Consider the following 5,510-nt stretch of genomic DNA (forward strand, 5'->3'; position numbering starts at 1 on the left):
TGACAAGCCTTCTTGTGCTAAAGATCACCGCACAAGTATAAAGGTGCTTAGATTTCATATTTTTGTGCTCATCTCAAGGCTTTCATCAACAAATGGAACCAAGAAGAAAAGTAGAGGTCTCCTCTCACACTCTAGCTAGCTGTAGCATTAGGGATGTAACGATATTGACGTTATCGCGCTATCGCGGTGGTAAACGTGTCTCGATATCGTCGTGGTTGGGTTACAATAATAAAAGGACAGGTGTCGTCAAAAAGCAAGAGGAATAAAACGTCCCGCGGAACAAAAAATTGTTAACTACATAGACCATGATCCTTGCGCTCGTCGTCATACCAACCGTTCTAAAGCCAATAAGGATTGCACGCGGATTGCACGCGGCACGCTGTCCACACAAGCTCACAGCAAGCCAGCATGGCCGACAGCGATACTGTAAGGATGAAAACAACAACAACCCCAAAGTTGAGATTGTGCCAGCCCCTGCAGCTTTTAAGTCAGATGTCTGGAAACATTTTGGTTTCGCGTGTCAAAAAAAAACTCAAAAGGAGAGAAGGTGGTGGACAGACAATGGACTATATGCAAGCACTGCCACAGTAAACTGGCGTACAACCACGGGAAACACAAGCAATATGCGAAGTCATCTGACGACTTATCATCCGGAATAGTTTGCAGATTCTCTCACAAACAATGTCCTGTCCGGTCAAAAAACCCTGAAGGAGGCATTTTCAACAACTATGCCACACAACAGCGCAAGGGCTCAAGAAATCACGAGGTACATCGCGGAATACATAGCGGTGTGATTTACGTCCCTTTTCTGCTGTGAATTGCCTGTTGACTGGCAAAAGAAAAAATGTCTGTATTTTTTTGCTATTATCATCACAAACACTATCGTGAGCTATTTAACAATACCGTGAGCTTTTCCACAATATCGCAATAAATATCGTACCGTGAGGTCAATATCGAAATTGTATCGTACCGTGAGATTTTGATATCGTTACATCCCTATGTAGCATGCTAGTACGCTGCTACAGTGCTAGTTAATTACAGCTATGCCTTAACAGACCATACATTTGCTGTTTGCAAAAAGAATACTTCAAAACAAACAAGCTTTCAAACTCAACACAACGGGAAAATAGCTTTTTGTTCAGTCTGAAGAGCTTCAGGTGGTGAAAAGTTTACAAGGTGAGGTAACACATAGTAGGGTTCACTGTTCCTGAGTATGAGCAATTGCTTTTTTTTTAAATGGGAAATGATTTAGACTGAAAAACCCTGAGCCAGATTAACAACAAAAGTGTGCCCAAAACCCTTTAGATTATGGTGGCTCCATTCACAACAGTGTAAATATATAGCAGTTAGGGCTTTTTTACTGTGGTCAAAACATAGCCAGCTTTAGTAAGAAGTGCAATACATAAACCAATGTGTCCCTGAGCAAGACACTTAGTTGCTCGAGAGTCGTGCGACCTCGATATATATAGCAATTGTGAGTCGCTTTGGATAAAAGCTAAATGACATGTAAAATAATGTAATTTAAAAACAAGTTCGTTAAGGACATTAAGGATTGAAACAGAGAGATATAAAGACATTAACATGCATTCAATGCTTGAATACATAAACCATTGAAATGAGAGGAGCAATCAAGTCCAACCTTCACAACTACTGTTCTGTTTTATGACAGCAACGCACAATAGATAGATAGCTTTAATATTTGCATGCCTCCTCCCATATTACTCATCCTTAATGTGTTCTTCTTTCTTCATTTACTCCTGTTTTGTGGAGCGTCCCCTGAATGAGTCCATGAGGTTGAAGGCTCCCAGGTACTGGCCCAGCATAATGGCCTGCTTCATGGGGAGGACGCTGCAAAGAGAAATACAACAAAGAAATCATTAACACCTTTTGGCTGGTCCTCATGTCTGCAAAATCTGGAGTTACATTAAAAAACAACTGTTTTGTGTTAGAGTGAGAAAAGATTCTGCCCAGTTTAGTGTCGAAAATACAGCACAGTACGATCGCAGTATATTTTAAGATTCCAGGCCTCAATCTGCAGACATTTATTAACATTTAATATGAATAAAATTCAAATAAAAAAGTAAATTTTCCTTGCTCAGTCACCAATGTTTCAACACATTCACTTAAAATATTTTTCTTGTAAGAAAGGTCAGCTAAAGAGGCAGGAAGATTGTGCTTAGACTGGATTTTAAAGAGGCTGTTAAGTGCTAGAATGCTGGGGCTCACTTTGTAAAGTGAAGCTGTGGTAAACTGCTAGTAATGTAAGCTGTTGACTCAGGTGAACAGTGTAGGTGCTGTAGTGCAAAGACCAGACACAAATATAACTGCAACACTTTTGTTTTGCTTTCTGGGCTCCATCATCTCCCAGGACCTAAAGTAAGAGCTGAACATCAGCTCCCTTGTTAAAAAAGCCCAGCAGAGGATGTACTTCTTGCGGCAGCAGAAGAAGTTCAACCTGTCAAAGACTACACTGGAGGGACTGGGGTTTGTCCCTCAACGCTGAGGCGGGCAGGAACGATTGTAGCATATCCCTCTCACCCCGGACATGAACTGTTTGAACCTCCCCCCTCTGGCAGAAGGCTGCGGTCCATCAGGACCAAAACCTCACAACATAAAAATTGTCTTCTGCTCTTCAGTCAGCTTTGTTAACAAGAACCCAGACCCCCACTGACACTGAACCTTAATCCTTTATCCTGGACTATGTACCTGTCTTCTGCACATTCTACATGTCCTGAACTTTTGCACATCCCTCAACATTTTTGCACATCCTGCACTAATCCATGCAGCATCTTTTTCTGTTATGTTAAACAGTTACATGTATGTTTTATTTGTTTCTGTATTTATTGTTAGTTTATTTTATACTAATATTTAATGTAGCTCAGCGTAAACTCTTTCAGGAAGATCTAGCATCTAATCAATGCTCTCTTCCTAAATCATATAAGCTGTTGGAGGCTTTCACCTTCCTCCAAAACCAATCAGAATCATCCACGAATCCAAGGGCCAATCAGAGAGTCACAACCCTGATTTAAATCTGTTTCTCCCTTTGCTATCAGCTGTCATTCAGGCAAAGAGTGCAACCCTCCACCTTCCTTTCCACCTCCAGTCATCTACTCCAGCTGACCATTCCAGAGTCTCCTTCGGTCTGGTCTTCGGGCTCCTTCATCGCCACCACCAGTGTCTAGATTCCATCGGGGGGTTATGATGGTTCTCTACCATCATAAACAAACTATCTCCAAAGACTTTGTACATTTTATTATGCTGTACAATAAACCTTTGCATATCTGCAAACATCTCTCTCCTGATTGAAATGTGTATGTATGCACCAACAACCAAGGCTAAGTGCTACTTACTTGGTAATAAATAATTTTCTGATTCTGATAATAGAACTCTAATCTCCAACATGGTTCCTGTACTATGTAAGAGCGCTTTGAGTAGTCGTTAAGACTAGAAAGGCGCTCTATAAATACAGCCCATTTACATATTTGGAAAGCTTCTATGTCTGAGCATAAATTGACTTAACAAATGACAGAAACATGAAAAAACATCCCCCAAGTGGATAGCTCTGGAGGGAAGTAACTTGAAAATGTAAGAAAACAGCACTTTGATTTCCTATTTTCAAGTTAGCCCAATTATTCCTTTCATAGATTTGTCCCTTAATTAAGTTTTATGTTCATAAAATATTGACGTCACAAGGACGCCCACGTGTGTCTCAAGTGTGTTCTATTATTCCCAAACCATACACACCCCTCAATGCCAGTACTGCCCTCTCCCCCCAGGTGAGTTTCATTCACAGAAATGTCTGTGCCCTGTGATTGCAGAATAGCTGTTCTGAGCTCATGAATACAGACTGTCCAGAATCCGAAATTAGAATGACAAAATAGATTTTTTGCCAGGCATTGGATTCTTGTTCCACTGCTATCCTTTTCTTTTGTCCAGCCTCCCATCCTAAGCAAGTATTATGCTGCCTTGACCCTCAGAAAAAAAAACAAACATGGATCAATCTTTTCCAGTATGCTTTCCATCTTTTTCGGTTGTAGCCGATTTATTATGAATGATGCTACTGGGTTAAACCGTAAGACGGCCTTTCCTCCGGTTAGCTTCCAGACGCAGCCCAATCTCCAGGTCAAGCCCTTCTTTTATTTCTTTCCAACTTCCCTCCATTTCTGTCATAAGCAACTTCTGGTTTTCATGCATAATGTCAATTTTTAGGTTTATTTTTTGAGCTCTTCCATTATGTACGAATTTGTCATGTTAGCTGCGTATGTATTGAGCTTCCTGTCCCTCTGCACCGTCTGTCTTTTGATGACATTACAAACAGGTTCAGTTGTGTCTCTGGGTAACAGTGAGTGAATTGTCTGACACTAAACTGTGAGGCCAAAGGAAAAAGCTTTCCCCCACTGTGTTCTACAGTGACAACAAATGTCATGTTGTATGTGTGCTAGCAGTCCACTTGGACTGACGATCCCAGGTAAGAGCCGAGGAGGGAGGCCTGCTTCCACTGCACAACACTGAAGAGGATGACGGAGGGACAGGATGAGGGCAGGAAACACATAAAGAATACAACACATTCATCTACTTCTGCTGCTTTCACAGCTGCAGATAGTGCATCAACAGTGTCTCTGTCGGACCTATCATTTGCCACTGTTACTGCTTGTGCTAGTTTTTCTGAAAATGAATTTAAGGAAAAAAAACGTCACATTTCTCATACAGCCTCTAGAGGATTTTCTTTCCGTCTGTCCTGAAGAGACTGCAGAAGACTGTTCAAACGTTCAAATACACAAGTAAGTAACAGTTAAAAATGTTGCTGGTTAGAATTTGAATATTTAAAAACCATAAAAAAATGTTATTACTTTACAGTAGCCAAACAATAATTGGGAATTGCATTCTGAATGCAGACAGAAGAATTGCTCTATTAGCACCAGACGGTAGTAATTATACTCAAGTGAGAACGTCTCCTCCAGCAGTCGGCTGCTGAATTTATGAACTAACTCAGTGAACTCCAGCTAAACCTATACTCACATGACTTAAGCAGCTGGGAAATGGACAGCCCACCTGATTGAGACTCGTCACAACACTTTCTACTGAGAGTCACTTTGGCAGCACCAATTGCTAGGCATTTCTCCAATGAGTGATGTAAAGAGCCTTACAGAATAATTCTATTATTAACGGACACAAATGCCAAAGCAATGAACAAGATTTACAACCTGAAGGCCAAATGCTTCAGAGCACCTGCTGTAGTCAGGCTGACCTCTGACCCTTCATGTGACTCACAGCAAAGCAAGGCTATGAAACAAGAACACACCAGTCAATACTATACTAGGGCTGTAATCAACCAAATAAAATCTTGGTCGACTGAAGTTGTGAAAATTTCGACTAAATACCGACTGGGGGGGTGCGGAGGGGCGGAGAAAATGCAAGATTAATTAACTGTACTGTCCCACAGTACTTGTGCTTGTAGGCTATTTGCAGTACATTAAATAGTTTTTGACCTAATTATTTTGCACTGAAAT

The 5,510-nt window shown here is 41.0% G+C and overlaps 1 pseudogene; it reads right to left on the reverse strand.

Moving 5' to 3' along the window:
• Positions 1-1,235: 1,235 nt before the first annotated feature.
• LOC116699132 (epidermal retinol dehydrogenase 2-like) overlaps positions 1,236-5,510 on the reverse strand; it is a 38,739-nt pseudogene continuing 34,464 nt past the window's right edge.

This window comes from Etheostoma spectabile, chromosome 12 (assembly GCF_008692095.1).
Source record: "Etheostoma spectabile isolate EspeVRDwgs_2016 chromosome 12, UIUC_Espe_1.0, whole genome shotgun sequence".
Classification (NCBI taxonomy): domain Eukaryota; kingdom Metazoa; phylum Chordata; class Actinopteri; order Perciformes; family Percidae; genus Etheostoma; species Etheostoma spectabile.